At 42.6% G+C, this 21,259-nt stretch overlaps 1 long non-coding RNA gene and 2 other non-coding genes across 3 annotated transcripts; 2 read left to right on the top strand and 1 right to left on the bottom strand.

Annotated features, from left to right (window-relative positions):
* Positions 1–1,241: 1,241 nt before the first annotated feature.
* LOC116680380 (uncharacterized) lies at positions 1,242–20,366 on the bottom strand. The gene is made up of 3 exons (XR_004329758.1): positions 20,275–20,366; positions 15,544–15,547; positions 1,242–1,252 (listed from the first exon to the last, which is right to left on the bottom strand). It is a non-coding gene; the product is annotated as an uncharacterized LOC116680380 (long non-coding RNA).
* Positions 2,969–3,041, top strand: trnar-ccu (transfer RNA arginine (anticodon CCU)). Its single transcript has one exon. It is a non-coding gene; the product is annotated as a tRNA-Arg (tRNA).
* Positions 9,456–9,527, top strand: trnaa-ugc (transfer RNA alanine (anticodon UGC)). The gene has a single exon. It is a non-coding gene; the product is annotated as a tRNA-Ala (tRNA).
* Positions 20,367–21,259: the final 893 nt, after the last annotated feature.

Raw genomic sequence — 21,259 nt, 5'->3', positions numbered from 1 at the left:
AATGTGCCTGCTACAAAACGTCTTGAGGACTTTGTGATCTAGATCTGGGCCTGCGTTTATGTCGTTTTTTAGTCCTTTCCCTAGAGCTGGAGCTTCTGTCTGTTTGCTCACTTTCCCTGCTGCTGTCTGACTGTTCGCTATCTTCCTTACTTCCTGAGTCTTGTGGGGTACTATGGTGAGGTGGACTGGGTCCTTTTACTGACATGTGAAAATGCTCTGGATTTTGTTGGCAAAAGACGCTGAGTATGGGGTACTAGCTTTGCTTGGGCCGGCTGGGACTGTAGCCGCTGGTTGTGGTGGAGCCGCTGCTGCTCCCCCTGGCGCTGACTGTACCATTAAATTTAGATAACATTCTAAATCCTGTACGCGGCCCTCTAATGCCGGTATCAATGGGTCCTGTGGTACGTCTATTTGTAATGCATTTGGCTGTAAATGGGCAGTTACCACTGGGGCTTGGACTGTGGGTTTTGATGCCGTTGGACCTGTATACGGCGGCGGTGGAGCGGAAATTCTTAGGTTTCTTATATCTGGATAAAAAGGGTTTGTTGGCGGGGGCGCCTCAGCGGGCAGCGGGTTTTCTCTGCGCTAACGGTTTTATTCTGTTCAGCTTCTGTCTCAGTTTTGGTGAACTTTTGTCATCTTGTTTTGTCAATCCCAATTGTTTCTGTATTGCATTTGTCATTTTCACCCCACCCCATATTTCTCTTTCTGCGCTTCATACTCCTTCTGCTTTGGTTTAGTCATTTAAACCATTTTCTTTTCTTTTCCTCCTCTGCCTGCCTTTCCGCATACTCCAACTTACTTTTTTCATACTTCACTATTTCATTCACTTTCTCCGGGGACGGCGCCCCTTCTCCCTCAATCCATCCTCCTCTCTCCCATTCTTTCACAATCTCTTTTGCTACTTTCTCCTCTCCTTTACTGCCATACTTTTTCACTGCCCCTACTAACACTTTACCATAAGGGGTCGTCATTTTACAACAAATAAGCAGTGAGAAAAATCCAACAAGCCAAACCACAACAAAAATCACACATGCACAACGAACAACTTTTTCATTAAGACTCCATCTAGAGCCTTTTTATGTACATCTCTATAATCTTTACAACTTAAAAAGTGACCTCTCACTCCTTCGCACAAATACACTCGCGGTGGACTCGTAATATTACAATGACAATCTGTTAACTGCAACTCTTTTTCAGGATGTTCACACAGAACCAAGGGTGGCAATTCACAATCACTCATCTGAACTATCTGTCCTTAGCAGTCTCCTACCTCGTCAACCATCTGGACGTATTTCCTCTGACTATTTGTCCCTTTTCCTCTCCTACCGCCACCCGTATTATTCAACAATTCTCTTACAACTCTCTAGTTGTTTTTCTCTGTTTAATCACATCACATGCCCCAACATTTCATCTGTTTATATCCCTTTAATTACAGCACATTCAATCAATACATTTCGCTTAAAAACAACACTTACGACAGTTGAAATGTGATCACATCAATTTAGTTTTCAGCCAATAACAGAATTTTGATTTTAAACAGGCTTCTGCTTACCTTTTTGTTGAGAGCTCTCAGTGATCACACCAACGAGTCGCAGTATCGCCGCTCAGTCCCCTTCACGGCTGCGGGATGTCAGTCCGGTGGCTGAGCTGAACCGGACCGTGGACACAATGCCAAGGTCCAGTTGGATTCTCCTGTCCAATTACGTTATCACGTCGGGGTCACCAAATTTGTTGGAGAAATCCTTCTATAAACTGACAACTGACTCCATGATGTATTAACACAGCGTTTATTCTTGTGGTCAACAGATGAAATGCGTTTCCGAGCAGTTACACGTGCACGGACCTGATGGAGACTTGTCTAGTACAGAGGTCCCCCAAAAGGCACTTAAACAATATTGTGCTCAGGGTTATATTGGTTCCCCTTGTGGGGCCTGATTGGTCAGCTATACTGTTGCTGGGTTACACTCTCTGCTCTGCCTCTTCCCTCTTTCTTCTTATTATTTTCAGTTATCATTTACCTCACCAGACAGCTATGTTCACTCCCTCCTTAGTTTGTATGTCCTGTTCTCTGAGTTATCAGACCGTCCTGAACTTCAGTGTCCTTGGCCTCACCATCTCCTCCTCCCGTGCTCACTGTAGCATATCTGACTAAGATAGCCCTGTCTGTTCTCTCCTCCTAGCTGTAACCCAGCTGCAAAGCATAATGTATAATATGTCACACATACACACACTCTTATTTAGTCTTTGGTTAATTCAGTATATACTTTAAGCCAGCTTTTACGTGGCCGTTCCTGAGTGCCCTGTTCATCACCACCTCAGTCATTGTATTATTTTCCCACAATACCGGCTTTAATGTCCATTTAGTTTTCTGATTGGTTAAGATTTCTGTGGGGACCCCTATCCGGGAAAAATGTTGAAGTAAACTATTGCCACTTGTCTTAGCATTGGTGTTTCTGAGGGGGAAAGCCTCTGGGTGACGTGTTGCTTAAGACAGGTTTGTCCTTCATAGTTCAAATTTTTTTCCAGTTCTTCTGGTCACACTTGGCACTATTTCATGTCTTTTGTCTGTAGTTCTCTACTCTGTCAGGGCTTATCTCCTTCTCCCCTACCTCTTTTTTTGTCTCTTGTTATGTCTTGGCGGCAGCTGTTCCTAGAAGTATTATGCTTTTGGGTCGTCCGTCCATCTCTACATATGTACGCACTTCCCATTCTTGTGAATGTGATAACACAGGACCCCCGGGAGGGACTTTCTTTAAATTTGGCAAAAAAATTTACATGAACTCGCAGATCAATTGATGAGATTTGGAGGTTTAAATGTTCAATGTTAAATTTGGCATACATAACCACTTGGAGTTGCGGATGAACTGATTTCGATTTGGAGGTCAAAGGTCAAGGTTACTTTTTCGTTACGTCTCCAGAACTGTATATGTATTTCTCCTGAACTGGTGAAATTGAGAAATGTGAAGCCCCAGTGGCTTAATGGATAAGGCACTGGCCTCCTAAGCCAGGGATTGTGGGTTCAAGTCCCATCTGGGGTGATTTTCAGCAGAGTGGCGCAGCGGAAGCGTTCTGGGCCCATAACCCAGAGGTCGATGGATCAAAACCATCCATTGCTGGTGACACAATGGTAGACACTTTGAAAGGGTGATGCATCAAGAGATTATGACTATACTGTTCTCCCTATGTGTTATTCACTTCCAGTACTTTGACACAGTTTAACAGCAAGCCAAACTCAAATTCACGAGCCAGGACAACAAGTGTCTTGCTCCTGTTTTTATCTTCAGGAAGGTGAAATTGACGAGTAAAAACTAAACGGAAAGAAAAGACGGAAGCTTAGTCTCTTCTACTGCAAATATCCATAGTTACCCCAGCATCCCCCAGCCTTTAGCAGATGGTATTCTGCAAACTTGGGTCAGAAAGGGTATTAGGTCAGTTGGCGACCTTTATACCAATAATGTATTTGCCAGCTTCGATCAACTATCTGAATTATTTGACTTGCATAGGCACAATCTTTTCAAATATTTGCAGATCAGACATTGGATTATGAGCCAAACAGTAGAAATATTTCCAAATAAACCAGAGGAAACTCTGCTTGAATCATGTTTACTGGATCCCGAACGTACTACTACAAAAGGACTTACTTCATCTGTTTATAAAATTGTTATTGACTATTCACCAGCTTATGACAAGCACTCAAAACAATCTAAATGGGAGTTGGACTTAAAGTGCAACTATGATGACAAAAGCTGGAACAGATTACTAAATTCTTCTCAAACCATATTAACATCAACAAAACATAGACAAATTCAATTTAATATTCTTCACCGCATATATTATACCCCATATAGGCTGAATAAGCTGAATGCTAGTATCTCTGACAAATGCCAGAGGTGTAGGATGTCTGTAGGGGATCTTCTTCATATGCTTTGGAATTGTGTGCATTTGCAAATCTACTGGAATAATGTAATTCAGGCAACTTCATCAGTTTGTGGGATACCTTTAGAACCTGACCCTAGGATATGGATACTTGGAGATGTTATGTCTTTGAAATTAAATTCCTGTAAGAAATACTTTATTTTAATAGCATCATCTGCAGCAAAAAAAGTGTATACTTAAAAATTGGAAATCTATGGAGCCTCCAAACCAAAAACACTGGATCAACGAACTGTTGTCGTACTGCACGCCTGAAAAGATTCTCCATTCAATACGGGGGACATTGGCTGAGTACGACCAGATATGGACTCCCTTCCTGGACATTCTTACCAGCCTAGACCTGAGAGACTGATCTGGAATGATCTATACTGTCTTGTTTAATTCCTCTAATATTTCTGTTGTATCCTTCACTCCTTTATCTGACCTTTTAAGAATATGGATAGTGCTAAATATAATGTTATTAAGTGTGTTGCTACGCATAGAGAGAGTGGGTGGGGTGGTGTATTCTCTTTTTTTTTTTTTTTTGGGTGGGGGGGAGGGAGTAATGGAAAAAAAGAAAAAAAAAGAAGAATATTGTATCCTTGATGTAGATTCTGTATGGACACACATTCTGAATAAATATATATACAAAAAAAACAACGAGTAGGCACTCTAGACTCTATGTTTTCTGACCACGCTGGGAAATCTGTAGCAGGCAAAGTTAAATTATTTGAGAATGTATGTCTTACAAAATGTGGACTCAGGTCCAATTGGTAACTGAACTTGATCTGTTTGATCCAGGTGTCTCTGGTCAGGAGCTTGAAACCTTAAAGAACAGCCTTGCTAAGTTAGAGCTGGGTAAGTATCCTGTAGGACCAAGATGACAATACAGTTTGGAAGTTCTTGAACAATTTTTTTTACTTTGTTCATTTCTGATTTGTTGCATGTTCTCTTTACATTTCAGTAGTGAACTATGACTTTGTCCGAAGAGTTGGCCAGAAATACTTTGTGTCCTACAAGAAGAGAGACTCTTTCTCCAGGGCCGTCAAGTTCTGCTCCCAACGAGGCTTAGAGCTGGCTTTGCCCCAGAACGAGGAGAACAACATGCTCACTCAAGGGTTTGGGGATGATAACAAAACAGCCTGGATCAACGTCAACACTAACAAAGCTGAGGGGGATTTTGAGGCTGATATGAAAAACCGACCTCTGACCTTTACGAAATGGGGAGAAGGGCAGCCAGACAAATCCATCCAGGATACAGGCTGCACCATGCTGTCAGAAAACGCCTTCTGGAGAGTGACACATGATTGTTCTCTGAATGCTTACATCATTTGTCAGATGTAGAAAGTTGTTGTTGCCTGGCAAGTCATGTTTTAAATGTTGCTTTAAACAAATGTACAGTCTCATACTCTCATCCTGTGAATCAAAAATAATGACTTTATCTTTATTCTCATTTTGATGGAGATATCATGGAAACTTCAAGGTCCGGGTTTAGGAATAACTCAATGTAATAGTTTCCCACCAACATCCTTGTGATATGTATCTTAATCCCTCAAAAAAAACATCTTGATTGCATCAGCAATGTGGCATTATTACTCTTGTGCAAACATTCCTCTACTAAAAAGAATTTTAGCAAATTATTACACTTATACTTTTCATGGCTGTGTAAGAACTTTTCAAATGGCGTGGTTTAAATACCAAGTCTCTTGCTGTTCCTTGACTAGTTGGCCACTAGATAGAGGCAGCTGAAGTGTTTATGACCCATCAATGATGACAAAAGGATACATTCGCTGTCGGGGTCTGATTTAAAGGAAATGGTACTCTTTAAAAGTATTGGGTTTCCAGTGTTAAACTAATGAGGAAGAATTTGACATATCAACCAAAAACAAGTCCCTGAACTTACTCTTTCAAATATCACAATTGAATCTGACAAGTCCTGACCATTCCCTGACCGGGAATTGAACCCGGGCCGCGAGAACGCCAAAACCTAGCCACTAGACCATCAGGGAGTCACATCTATCAAATTTATCTTTGTAGATGTGAGTTTCCTTTTCACTTACTGGAATGACTCATATTCTTTAGGCGAGGAATGGCGCCTGGCTAGCGCTTCAGAAGGCAGGACATGACAGATTACCCATCTGTCACATAGTCAGTTTGTATTCTTAAAAAAGAACAAGAAGACGCCGGTAAGACAAAGCTGATATGACTAATGTTTAACCTGTGTTACACTTTGAAATTAAATAAACAGACACATAGTTAACAGAGATCTGAGTGTTGTGTGGTTATTGTAAATAGGTCATGTTTGTGAAGTATGGTATGGTTTTAGACAGAATGAAAGACTGATGAATGCAGTGGTGACATGTAAATCACCGTAGTTTTAGATGTTAAAATGTGCTCACAAGAAAGCTACTGGATTACTGTGGGGAAATGGAGAATGGCTAGGTTAACTGAGGATTTTAAACATTGTGAAAATTAAAGAAACACGTTTAACATATACGGGCATATAACAAATCCCTGCAGTCTCAGTCTTTGGATGGAATAGGTAGCGTATCGCTACCGTGACGGCCGACATGCACCCCATCACAGTTACTGATAATTTTGGCAATGAATGAGTATTTCACATTGAACACCTACAATTGGATGGTCATTAAAAACAGGGTATTGCGAGTACAGATATAAACAGCAGAGTTACGAAGGAGCCTACCAAGGTGCCTCTTATGACTTTAGGTACTTCACCAAGCTTTGTCATAAGGGATAACTTCATCGTCATTGTCTGGTTGCCCTCCGTAACATTTGCAGACGGCAGTGGCGGGATTTGAACCCACACCTCCAGTGAGACTGGAGCCTAAATCTAGCATCTTAAACCACTCGGCCACACTACCTGCATGTGACTGTTGTCCACATCATGACACACACAGGGACCGTAACTAATGGTATGCTTGTTAATGTTATTGGAACAAAACTTTTGCAAGGCAAAAGCCAATACTTTATTAAAAATTTGTATCACTCTGTGTCATTTTTCTCTGGCATTGTTGAGTTTAGAATATTGTAACCAGCATTAAGTGAGTAGGTTTAGGTCTGTGTGAATATGGGCTGAGCATTTACCTGGGCTGAACTTGTGAACATCTTCTTTTGCATATTCACTGTAAAGAGCCATTACTCCTCCAACTGCCAACTATTGTTCCAGAGACAATAGGATATCCAGTTTTAGATTGCAAGGTAACTATCCAAGACCAAAGACTTCACTGAAATACCTCAAGTGTTCAAAACAGTTTGCCAAAATGGGAAAGGTCATTAAAGAAAGGTTGATTAAAAATTCCAGCACAGTTCTAAAATTCTTCTTCAAAATATGTCCATTTACCATTCAAAAACAAAAGTACAATCATGAAACACATACTACTTAGATAGAATGAACCTGTTCAGGTGGCAATGAAAGAATTCCAGAGACGTGGACCCTCTGGCACAGCAATACTTGGTCAGGACAACACCCCCCTTCTTGATAGTGCTCGTCTCTGTATGAAGCTGCACACCAGGCAGGTCCTGGATGCACTTGACGTGTTGTTGCTGCACACGCCAGATGTGCTCCATGCGCACCTGGTCCAGCAGTGGCACCCCCATGAGGTCCCTCCCGTTTGCCCCTCCCAGTTCCTGCAGATGGTGGCCTCCTCACCGCGTGTCCTCCTGAGACAGTACTGACTCAGCTCCTTCTTACTGATCTTTGCATCCACCACACGATCAGTCATGGCTGGCACACCCTCCTGCCTGAGCTGCTCTGTCTTTGCCCGCTGCAACAGAGAGAGGTCTCCTGCATCCCACTCAAATATGCAGCAGAGAGACAGCTCATGAAGGTGGGGTAGAGGGAATGAGGATCAGTGGTACACCTGACAGCCAGCCTTTGCATGAAGTGCCAGATGTCCAGCCGTATGTGGAGGTCTGGCCACTCCCCAAACCTTGTCTGCAGCTTGCTGGACCGCTCACTGATGCAGCAGCCACAGTCCACATACAGCAGCAGTGGGGTGCAATAGCTGACTGATGATGTATCAGTCATTTTGATGGTGGTTTCTTGGTCACAGCAACAAGCTTGATCATTGACATACAGTTGCACGCCATGTATCAAAACTGTTGGGTGGGGCCTTTTTTTTGGCATGTATTACATCAAGTGACCTGCATACCAATGACCGTAAAGGTTAATATGTACATGGTTTGCAGAACTGTACTTTTTAATAGGCATAAGGCCATTGGGTTATCTTTGGGCAGCTCTACAGTCTTTTGCAACTCTGGGATTTTGATAAATCCCAGAGTTGGCTCACTCCAGGTTATTTAAACAACAAACGTCCCTGGGTGGACTTGAACCACCATCCTTTCGGTTAACAGCCGACTGCGCTGACCTATTGCACCACAGAGACTGCGCCTCTCTGAGATTTTATGAGCGGGAGCTCGATCTTTAAGCCACAAGCATTTGCTTTATGGCTTTTTGAGGTTGAGCTGCACATGTATGCTTAATCAAAAAGGAAAGTCTTAAGCCTACTCTTACATGTGGAGATGGTGTCTGCCTTCTGAACCCAAACTGGAACCTGGTTCCACAGGAGAGGAGCCTGATAGCTGAACCCTCTGGCTCCCGTTCTACTTTTGGAGACTCTAGGATCCACAAGTAACCCTGCATTCTGGGAAAGCAGTGCTCTGGTGGGGTAATAAGGTACTATGAGTTCTTTAAGATAAGATGGTGCCTGAACATGAAGAGCTTTGTAGGTGAGAAGAAGGATTTTAAATTCTATTCTGGATTTTACAGGAAGCCAATGCAGAGAAGCTAAAATAGGAGAGATGTGATCTCATCTCCTGGTTCCTGTCAGAACACGTGCTGCAGCATTCTGGATCAGCTGAAGAGTCTTTATGGACTTTTTCAAGCAGCCTGACAATAAAGAATTACATTAATCCAGCTTAAAGTAACAAATGCATGGACTAGTTTTTCTGCATCTATTTTAGACAGGATATTCCTGAATGTGATGACTACTGTACTGTGGAAACTGCGGTAGGCTTGGCCACGATTTCACGTCTGGAATATTTTTCCGTGTAGGTTATTGAGAGTTCAGCTCAGCAGAGTTTGACTGTGAGAAGTCAACATGAACAAAGAAATGTGTTTTATCAGCCAACAGAACCACCCACTGGGGCAGATTAAAGTCCAGTGTCAAGCAGTTGGGATCTGAAGCTCTAGCCAGGCGTCATTCCTCGCCTAAAACAATATGAGTCATTCCATTAAGTGAAAAGGAAACTCACATCTACAAAGATACACTTGCTAGATGTTATTCCCTGATGGTCTAGTGGTTAGGATTTGGCGCTCTCACTGCTGCGGCACGGGTTCAATTCCCGGTCAGGGAATGGTCTGGACTTGATAGATAAAGGAGTAATGTTTGATTGAGTAAATTCCTGTTTAAGAACAACATGTTTTGAAACCATATACAACAGAAATATTACATATTTTACCCAGGATTCTTCTCTTATTCAATGATCTCAGAAAAAGTTAAAAAATATGAAAATGTACAAGGGATGTAGCTCAGTGGTAGGGTGCATGCTTTGCATGTATGAGGCCCCGGGTTCAATCCCCGGCATCTCCAACAAGTGTTATTGTCCAGTCTATAAAAGAGCTGCAGAAGCTCTTATTCTGAAAGAGAAAAGTGTTAAGGTTCATGGTGATTCATGCAAAAGTCAATCTTAATGTCCAGATGTGTTGCAAGATTTGCAGTGAGCAATACATTGTCCCATGATAGTGGTTTAGTTGTCAGCATAGCTACCTTCCAATCAGTTGACCGATGTTGGAGTCTCAGCCATCGCACTAGCTTCCGTTTAGTGATGTTAGTTTTTAACTTTGATTTATACCATACCAGTGCAAGCATTTTGCCATGGTTTGATTTCCAGCCACTACCAGCTTTTGAAGCCATATACAACATTAACATTACATATTCCAACCAGGTTTCTTCTCTTATTCAGTGATCTCACCAAAAAGTCAAAAAAATCTGAAAATCTTCAGGGGCTGTAGCTCAGCACATTTTGAGTGTCAATGCCCAGATGTGTTACAAGATTTTCAGTGAACATTGTCCAGTGATGGTGGTATAGTGGTGAGCATAGCTGCCTTCCAAGCAGTTAACCTGGGTTTTATTCCCAGCCATCACATTAGTTTTCATTGTGAGGTTACTTGCTTTATTTGTCAAGATTAGCCAGAAAGTTTACTCGCCCAACCCGATTTAATGAAACATTAGATCTCTGTTATGGCACAAATAAGGGAGCATATCAATCTATCAAGCTGCCTCAATGGGGATCAACAGACACAGGCAGTGCACTACGATTTGCACTTTGCCCGTGTCTGGTAACTCCTACTAACCAATTAAAAAGTTAATCAACAGAGCAGAAAGCTGCAGAAAGGCAACAGGTGTGTTACTTTTCGACTATGATTTATACCGTAGCAGTACAATCATTTTACCCAGGTTTGATTTTCAGTCACTGCAGTTGCATTTACAGGTTTTGAAGCCATATACAACGTTAACATTACATGTTTTACCCAGGTTTCTTCCTTTATTCAGTGATATTTCAATATCCTTGTGGGAGTCATCCCAAAAGGATTAATAAAGATAAGACTAAGTCTATCTCAGAAAAACTAAAAATCTTCAGGGGATGTAGCTGTGGTAGAGCTCATGCTTTACATGTTCGAGGACCTGGCATCTCCGGCTGGTATTATGGTAGAGTCTTTAAAAGAGCTGCAGAAGATATTACCTCCTGTGGTAATCTGACTGGTAGGGTTATAGAACGTAGTGGTAGACTAAGACCTCCTGTGACACAAACTAAGCAGTATGCTCTCTCTTTTATACCTCAGACTATCAGACAGCACAACAAGCACTTTAAATGTACATGTTTTCCCATTTGTATTTATGTACTGTAGTGTAGTATATTTTTTGTATTATGCTCCAGATGATTTTATGGGTGTTACAGCGGGTTGGATCCATTTTTATGGATGAAACTACTAAACTTCACATGCCATTAAGTTCACTCTTCAGCAGGTGGAGACATATCATTTCAGAAACAGAGGCTTTGTTAAACATCAACAGACTGGAAATATACTTGCTGCGGATACAAAGCATATGAATTAGCAGACGATGGTTTCAATTCATCGACCTCTGGGTTGCGGGCCCAGCACGCTCCCGCTGCGCCACTCTGCTCGGAAACTTCGAACCAGGGGCTGGAAAAATCTGTGATTCCCATTTTGACAGAAGGTGGCAACCAAGGTTCCAACAGCTTACGGGTTGCAAAGTTGAACATTTGGTAGACCTTGCAACTATCTTTTATGTGAGCTTCCTGATTACTAAATAAATAAAATAAAATTGAATTAACTTAACCTGGACCTCAACTTCCTAGCCTCACAGTTGTTGTTTTACGTTCCTGCTGTCTTCCAACGCTCCGGGATCCTGAGGTAGGTGATCAAATCATCACTGAAAACATATCCTAGTCTGAAAGCGCAGGATTGCTCCCATCGGGTTGGGAGTCAGTTGCTGTCCCAAGTGTAGATGTTCTTGGATCTCAAAGGCATACTTCAAAAGCTATTATTAATATCTTAAATGTAATTACAGATAGGAGTGTGGTTTGATTAAATGTTAAAACGGCCTGCTGTAGCAGCTAAGACATTCTTCATGTTTTCATCTCTAGTTGTTCTGCAGAGCTTCTTCTAGCTGGTGACGTCTGACAATAACAATAACTTTAGTTTTCTATGTTGGAAGTTGACATTATTGTTTAAAGCCACATTTAAATACTGACAATACATGTTGTATAATCACTCTGAAAGAGTCCAACAACAATAATTGATAAGTGCAGGGTAGTTTTAGCGTATAAAGAGCAGCATTTCTCCACCAGACTCCATGTTAATAATCACTACTTTTAGCATGTACAGAGAAGCACATCTCCACATGTAAATAGGTGAATTAAGAGTTTATTCCAACCAGACCAGAGTGGTGATTGTTGGAACAGTGGAAAGATGAACCGAGGCGGCTTTCTGTAGTTTTATTTAGTTTCTGTCCACTTTGAATGAAGTGAAGTTCATAATCAAACCATTTCTGCTGAAATTAAATGGAGTCTGGTGAAAAAATGAAGTTTAATTCTTGAAATTAATCTTTATTTTTTCATTTCTCCTTATTTTTTACATTATTTTAGTTATTAAAATGCTGTCCATTATTTAATAGTCAAGTGAAGTACAAGTACTTGGAGTTAAGTCCAGTACTTGAGTCCCAGTCCACCTCTGATTCATTAAGTGAATGTGGAGCTGTTGTTCCCCTCCTGGCCTCCAGACGGCGACCTTCTTTCATTTGAAACTTTAATCTGAAAAACCCTGACTTGGAGGAAACCGGAAGTCTCGTGTCTTCACTGTGATCTCGGGCTGGCGGCGGGATAGCTGTGTTCTTTGTTCTTAGTGAGTTTTAACAAGACAGAGCTCCAGGTGAACCCGCACACACTCAGGTAAACACTAACAACTGCTCTGTACACGCCAGTCAAAGCCAATAGAAGCCGGAGCTGCGCATGCGTCAGTGTGTTGTAGCGTTTGTGAGTTTTGCGTTAGCTTTTGTGTGTGTGAGTGTGTGTTGTAGCGTTTGTGTGTGTGTTGTAGCGTTTGTGTGTGTGTGTTGTGGCGTTTGTGTGCGTGTGTTGTAGCGTTTGTGTGTGTGTGTGTGTTTTGTAGCGTTTGTGTGTGTGTTTTGTAGCTTTTGTGTGTGTGTTGTAACTTCTGTGTGTGTGTGTTGTAACTTCTGTGTGTGTGTGTTGTAACTTCTGTGTGTGTGTTGTAACTTCTGTGTGTGTGTGTTGTAACTTCTGTGTGTGTGTGTTGTAGCTGATGAGCAGGGCGGGGGGGGGGAGGGGCTGGTGGCCTTGTTATTCATGTTGAGGGTCGTTGAAGGTGGCAGGCTGGGGGGGAAGTAGGCCAGGGGAGGTGTGAAAGAGGGGGGTGGGGGGGTGAAGAGGCCGAGGAGGCAGAGTCAAATCTGTTAAGACCAGATCCAGCTCATCTGCCCAGTCCTGGTCTCCGCTGGCTTATATATATATTTCTTTTTGAAGCGTGTGGGCCACTGTAGCAGTGTGAGGGGAAATGACCTAATAGTTGAGTCCATGTTTTCATTTAGGTTTCTTCCCAGTGGGATATTATGCTGTTTTCTCCAAACTCCTCCTTGATGTTGGAGGAGTTTGGACATAGAGCAGTTGGACAGCCGCTGCTTTTCCAGACTCTTCTTTTAGTTGTGTGAGGAGAACGAGAGGAGACAGCAGCTCCTCAGTATCTCTGCCTGCTTTGATTTGTACTGAACAGAATCCAGAGGGAGTCCAGCATCCCCAGTGGAGATCTGCTGGACTTCAGGACCTGAGAGGAATGGAGGAGGACAGCCAGGACCAGGAGCAGCGGAGCAACAAGGTCCCCAGAAGACCAGCAGCAGACTGGGCTTCTGATAGCAGCCATGTTCAGGTCAGTGTTCTCCTATCATATAACCGTACTGGCTTGGCCCTGGTGTCTCCACTGTTCCACCAAATGCTTGCTGGTGTCCAATGGTTGTCTCTTTGTAAAGTAGATAGTGTGGCGTAGACCTCCTAGATCTGTCCTGAGAGGACTCCTGCTGGACTTAACTTGGATTTTCCAGTCCCTGTCCCGATGCCTGGGCTTTGTGTATCTGTTGATACCCGATACCGTTGTTAATTAATAATGAACTGTAGACCTTCCACCTTTATACCATCCTTCACCATGTGGAAGACACTGAAGGCACCAGACTCCTCGTAGGAGGGCGGAGCCAGGCCACGCTCATTGGCCTGCCACAGAGTCCAGATTGGTTGATTTAATGTGTTAAAAAAAAAAAGTAGGTGGGGGGAGGTGGAAAATGTACTGGTGTCACATGTGCGACTGGATGTAAAATTCAGTTGAACACTCTCACATTTTGGGTGCAAAATACGAGCATTTGGTGACATCTGGAGCCCTGACTTTGGCTCTGCTAAACAATCTTAGGAAGGAACTTGTTCAGGTGGAACATGCCCCCCCCCGTTGGGCCCACACAGTGGGTTAAACATTATGATTTAAGCTGAGGCCTCTGAGGCAAGACCAGTATGTGGCCCTCTTTTCAAACAAAGGCTTCTATTCCAATCCCCCTCTGGAACAAAGCAAAGCACATGTCTCCTCAGACAAATGGGTCAAGTCCTCATTTTACAGCAGCCGCCAGCAAGTCACACGTAGGTGTCACTTCACCAAATGGCCCCAGGTCTCCCATTGGTTTGTGGACCCTAGATCCATTATGGAGCCTAGCCGGTGATCCTGAACTATAAAACTTGCTGACACACAGAAACCTGTCTCTCCTCCGCCACCGTGAAAGGAGGCACGACAAGCGCTCGGGCCAAAAACCTCTTTTTGGAAACAAAGTGGATTTAATGTTGGTGCTGGAGGCACCAGTGGGTCCGGGTTGCGTTCTGTGTTGTTGTGGAGAAAACTAGGGGCAAACTAACGGACTACACATCCAAAAGTAAGGCTTCAGTTCTGGGCAGGTGGTGAGTTTAGTAATGTAGTAACTAGCAGAACCAAATGTCAGGTATTGGCACCAACCCTAGCCACATGGAATATAAAATGAAGTTAACTGTTGACACAATACGGTAAAGTGAGCTGTTTCAATGAGCTGCATACGTCATACTCTTACCAGTGTATCAGCCTGTGGAACATTACTTCGTCCTCAGCAATCCTGCTCCAATCACTCCCAAAACATCCCAGTTAGATAGAAAATGGCTAACGGTAAACAAATTCTTTGGGAATCTTTCCAGTTATTCCCTTAAAGGACCAACCAGGCTGGCCTTGTTGCACCATCAAAACCTTTTTCTAAACTTTCCATTTTCAATGGATTTCAATGGGTACTGGGATAAATAGTATTAAGTTATTATATTATAATTTGAACAGTTCTGAAATAGGAAATGAGAATGATGAATAAATAATGAATAACAAGTGAGATATGAGAATGAGAATGATGAATAAATACTAAATAAATGGAATAATAGTGGAACCAGTAAACAGGTGCTGTAGAGACCGTGTTACAGTGTTATTGACCAGAACTGAACCTGACACTGTGGGTCAGAAGTCACCTGTTCATCAGAGACAAATTGGCGAAAGATGGCCTGTCGGTAGAAACTGTTCCTGAGTCTGTTGGTTTTGGCGAACAGTGCTCTGTAGCGCCTACCAGAGGGCAGAAGCTGGACCAGGTTGTGTCCGGGGTGAGAAGGGTCTGTAGTGATGGTTCCTGCCCGTTTCCTGACTCTGGAGGTGTATAAGTCATGAACGAAGGGCAGGTTGGCACCGATGATCTTTTCTGCAGTCCTAACTGTCCGTTGTAGTCTGCTCCTGTCCTTTTTGGTGGCAGATGCAAACCATACATCGATGGACGTGCAGAGGACAGACTGGATGATGGATGAGTAGAAGTGGATCAGCAGCTCCTTAGGCAGGTTGAGCTTCCTGAACTGGCGCAGGAAGTACATCCTCTGCTGGGCCTTTTTAATGACGGTGTCTGTGTTGGGCTCCCACTTCAGGTCCTGGGATATAGTGCATCCCAGAAACCTGAAGGGTTCCACAGCAGACACAGGGCTGTTGAGTATGGTGATGGGGGGAAGAGTGGGGGGTCTCTTCCTGAAGTTCACGATCATCTCCACAGTTTTGAGCGTGTTAAGCTCAAGGTTGTTCTGACTGCACCAGGGAGCCAGCTGATCCACCTCCTGTCTGTAGGCCGACTCATCATCGTCCCGGATGAGGCCGTTGATCGTTGTGTCGTCAGCGAACTTCAGGAGTTTAACAGATGGGTCTCCTGAGGTGCAGTCCTTGGTGAGGAGTTGAAAGTCCAATATTTAAGAGCTCATCTCTGGTAAAAGTTACCATATTGTTGGCAGAAAACAGACAAAATAAACAAAACCACAAAAAGCACAAAGTAGCGTAGTCCAGAGGCGGCCATCTGCGGCGCCATCCGCCATCTGGCGGATTCAAGCTACTGTGCATGTAGCGTGGAGCTCCAGTTCATGACTTTGGTGTCTTACATTTTAGTAGTTCTTTCTGTTTGAATGCAGGAGATACTTGACACTCTGACGTCCTATGGATTGGTCCCTCATCAGTCCTCGCATTTTCTCCATTCAAACTGAAGATTTGAACATAGTAAAACATGGTCAGCTAGAATTCACTCACACCTCCCATTAGTTCTTCTTACCCTTGTATCATTATCTCTGCATGTTTCCTCCTTGGGTCTACCAAAGGCGTCCTCAGCAGACGGCAAGATGGCATCCGTAACAGGAAAGGAGGAGGAGGAGGAGGTGGAGGAGGAGCATCCTGCAGCAGCAGTGAAGGAGGAAGAGGAGGATTATGTGGTGGAGGAGGTTTTGGACCGCAGAGTGGTGAAGGGAAGAGTAGAGTTTCTGCTGAAATGGAAGGGGTTCTCAGAGTAAGTATGAGTCTAGAATATGAATACTTGGTGTTCTTGGTCCTGAGATATATAATATATTTACATATTGCAAATAAATGTCAGCATTGTATCACGCCCTCAAAGTTGAAGGTTTGGTATTTTGACTCTAAGTTGCAGACCCACAAATAACCTTAGAAATAGAAAGGACTAATAGGAATGATGAATTAGAGTGAGAATGGATTGTCTAAAAACAAAGTGTGAGGAGATGTTCTTCTGTCTGCACTCACCTTTCCAGTGAGGATAACACATGGGAGCCACAAGACAACCTGGACCTGGACCTTATCACCGAGTACATGCAGAAACACAAGGAGATGGAGGAGAAGAAGAAGAAGGGCAAGAGTAAAGGTGTCAGGGAGGCCTCGGGAGACTCAGAGGAGCGAGGGAGCAAGAGGAAGAAGGAGGAGGTGAGTGAAGGAAAGAGGTTATTCCAGACTGAAGACTCCCAGAAATCTAATCTCAATATTAATGAATGCACAAAGAGGGTGTCACACATGTCTTTTAGGATTTATATAGTATACCGTTATTCCTCAAAAATAAACTGGTAGTCATTAAACTCAGCCCTCTGATAGTGGTCGGGGGGCAACACGGGCAAATAAAGGCCGGGAAAAATCAGTGTGGATAATCTCCTCGGGGCCTTTCATAGAATGAGCATTCAAGTTCATCGTAATGTACATTTCTACCAATTTAATTTAACAGATTCAATATATTCATGCCAATGTCAAGTGATGAAGTTTTAATCAAGGGATGCGTGGATATGCAAAACCTACTTTTCAAAACCCGTCCTGGGTTTACTGATCGATCTGCCTGAAACTTGGCATATGGCATCTTAAGGTTGCTGTTACAAAACGTTACTAAATTAATTTTCTTTGGTTCTCAAATGCGTAAATTACAAAATATGATTTATTTTTGATTTGTATGTAGAGACCCAGACAAACCTTTTCCATATCTCGTCAAAATTAAATCCTATCAACGTGAATCCTGAGATTCTTTTTTTTTCATCCCGCTCTGAAAAAAAGAGGTGAACCTCTGAAAAGCTGTTTGATTCAGAAACCAGTGACGCTACTGAGAAGTAGTTAAACTAGTATCGTTATTGCCCAATACTGCTGGTAATGCAGGTTTGATTTAGCAACAACAAAAAGCTAAAACAAAAGGTCAAAGGACAACTGGTGCCCCTCATTGCTAATGTCTATCAGGGACAATGGTTCCAAATTACTCAACTGCAGTAGACCTAGTCCAGCAACATAAAGACAACATGATAACCCCTACAGATACAAGTGCAATGTAAAAATCTGTCGGAACTAAAAATCCTGGATGATCCCCCATGTGTTACCGCCTGACTAAAGGCTTGCAATAAAAAGGGAGGCCACACATGAATTGATCAGAAGTTGTTTATTTATCACAAACTAACAAATACTGGATGTTACATTTCCCATAATGCAACTCCATGATGGGAATGTTGGCAGATAATTAAGAAAGATAATGCATCAGTCAAACTATGTTCCACAGACATGCTCTAAATATGACACAACATAGTTTCTAGTTTAAGATAGATCTCTACAGCGGCACCTCACTAACTCACTCTCTGTTTTTCGGTCTAGAAACGGAGAGGAAGAGGAGTCAAACATCACCGCTGTCAGCACTGTGACAAAACCTTCACAACATCAGGATATCTAAAGATTCATCAGAGAATTCACACTAGAGAGAAGCTGTACAGCTGTGAACAATGTGGGGCAGCTTTCACAGTACAGGGACACCTAAAAAGACATCAACACATTCACACTGGAGAGAAGGCGTACAGATGTGAACAATGTGGGGCAGCTTTCACACAACAGGGACACCTAAAAAGCCATCAACGCATTCACACTGGAGAGAAGCCGTACAGCTGTGATCAATGTTGGGAAACTTTTTCTCGTGGTGATGCCTTTAAAAGACACCAGCGCATTCACACTGGAGAGAAGCCGTACAGCTGTGATCAATGTGGGAAAACTTTTTCTCGTGGTGATGCCTTTAAAAGACACCAGCGCATTCACACTGGAGAGAAGCCGTACTGGTGTGATCAATGTGGGAAAACTTTTTTTTGTGGTGTTGACCTTAAATCTCACCAGCGCATTCACTCTGGAGAGAAGCCGTACTGGTGTGAACAATGTGGGAAAATGTTTTCTCATAGTGGTAACCTCAAAACTCACCAGCGCATTCACACTGGAGAGAAGCCATACTGCTGTGAACAATGTGGGAAAACCTTTTCTCAGAGTGCTCACCTTAAATCTCACCAGCTCATTCACACTGCTTCGTTGTGAACTTGTTTCAGAGCCAAGCTGTTTCCTCCTCCTCCTCATGCCCTGATAGCTGTGTTGTTATATTTTGATCTTCTCTCCACATTGAAGGCTGACCAGCAGTAACTTTATCTTCTGAACAGCATGTATGTTGTCCTGGCTACAACTACATATTACGCTCCCTCCCTTTGAAGGGGTAGTCCTCTCATTCATGTAGATAGTTTTAACCCTCTGCTTTGAACCGTAGCAGACTCAGTTCTGAGACGCATGCAGCACAGTTGCTTTTAACCAACTGTAAGACCCAGGCGGACCCAGCAGGGCATGCTGGGAAACGCCGGCCTCTCAGCTGATCTAACAGCTGATTGGTTCAGTTATTTTGAAGTTTTTATTGATTTTGAATTGGAGGGATTTTAACTGCTAATTGTTTAATTTGAAGGCATATTCTGGCCAGAACACATGTGTGGCTGATAGTGACGTTTAGAAGTCAGAGAGACTAAATCTGTTCAGATTACAGATCATCTTCAGTCTGTTGTTTATTAAAATCAGCAACACATCACATGTAGAGCTTTTTGAGAGCTACTCTGTCATAATAAAAACAACTAGAGATTGTACCAGCTGATATACGGGTCTGATAACATTTTATTGAATCGATACACAGTGTTCCCGTCACTTCCTGTCCAGCCTGAAGGCTATGTAAACATCTGGAAACTGTCCGACTTGGGAGCGGATTCTGGCCCCCGTCCCCCGGCTCTTGTCCCCTTTACAGGCCAACAAGCCTCATGTGAGCTCTCCCGCTCTGTTCTTTACAACTCAAGGGACAGATGTGCAAACAGTGACTATTGAGTCTTGTAACTGCAAGGTATTTCCCAACTAAATAACACAAATGAGTATAACCTTTATAGTAACCAATAGAAATAATTAGGTAGTTTTCAGACAATTATGGAACTGGTTAAGTAGAAGTAAAGAATGTGATGTATTTGGTGTAACAATTATAATGTAATCAACTAAAATATGATTATAACCAGAAGACAGAATGAAGGAGATTATGATTTTAAATGTGATTATGAATAAGCATGTGATGAAATGTGTGTGTAGAGAATAAGGATAGTGAGAGGGATATGTTAGGACACGCCCAGAGCAGGTACGGAAATGTGTGTGCAGAGCAGAGATATGTGTATCTGAAAATGTGTGTGTATGTGAGGAAAGTTAAAGATGTGTGTGTTCCAAGAAAGATATAAAAAGGGAAGACAAAGATCGAACAGCGTTATTCCTCGGCGGATCTCAGAAGGCAATGGACTGGACCCAGAACAGCACCGGACCACAGGACCTCAAATAAAAGATTGGGATTTGAACAGCAAACAGCCAGAGAACACTTCAGAAATTCTCTTCAGTGGATTTTATGGGACAGACCAGAGGGTGACCCCGACGACCAGCCCAACTGAAGAGTCCTCGGACTCTGAAGTTATTCTCTTTTTCAGCAGCAGCGACGGCTGAGGATTTACAAAAACTATTTGAGGGCTTTGGACAAAGCCTCAGTTTCTTAAGGATCCTACAGCTCAGCTCATCAATAGATGAAGAAGCTGATTGAAGACGGTCCAGCGGTATGCAGTGGATGTGACTCTTGATCCTGATACAGCACATCCTGAACTCATCCTGTCTGATGATGGGAAACAAGTGAATCATAGTGATGTGAGGAAGAATCTCCCAGACAACCTAGAGAGATTTTCTTGTTCTTGTAATGTTTTAGGAAAACAGAGTTTCTCTTCAGGCAGATTTTACTTTGAGGTTCAAGTTAAAGGAAAGACTAAATGGACTTCAGGAGTGGTCAGAGAGTCGAGCAACAGGAAGGGAGACATCACACTGAGTTCTCAGAATGGTTACTGGACGATATGGTTGAGAAATGGAAATGAGTACAAAGCTAATGCTGACCCTTCAGTCCGTCTCTCTCTGAAGTCTCCTCCTCAGATGGTGGGGGTGTTTGTGGACTATGACGAGGGTCTGGTCTCCTTTTATGACGTAGATGCTGCAGTTCTTATCTACTCCTTTACTGGCTGCTCCTTCACTGAGAAACTCTTCCCATTCTTCAGTCCCTGTAATAATAATGATGGTAAAAACTCTGCCCCTCTGATCCTCTCTCCTGTCAGAGTAAACTAATCACTGATCTCATTTCAGGTATTGATTTATTTTCAATCAAGGGAACAAATGTACACATTCATATATTTTACATCTTATTTTCTACAAAATCTGTTTCCTGTGGTGACTGATTTACACTTTATTCCATTTATTATCATATGTTAAATGATCATAATTATTTGCAAATTGAATCAAACTTCATCTTGACATTTGGTGTCTTTAGAAACTGATTCTGGAAGTTATAATAATGTCTGTGGTTTAACAGAGGTTTAAATAGATAAGGTCTACATAACGTGTCATGATGCATCAAATTAATGTGTTGATTATGTAATCAATACACATTTATTAGTATTTGATGTGCAGCCACAGAAAACATTTGCTGAATATTTCATTGTGTCATGAAAGCTTCATTTAAGAGCGAGGCCTATTCCATCCCATAATGTC

This window comes from Etheostoma spectabile, unplaced genomic scaffold (assembly GCF_008692095.1).
Source record: "Etheostoma spectabile isolate EspeVRDwgs_2016 unplaced genomic scaffold, UIUC_Espe_1.0 scaffold00018424, whole genome shotgun sequence".
Classification (NCBI taxonomy): Eukaryota; Metazoa; Chordata; class Actinopteri; order Perciformes; family Percidae; genus Etheostoma; species Etheostoma spectabile.
Note: the sequence above shows the minus strand (reverse complement) of the source record. Positions and strands in the feature narration are given on the sequence as shown.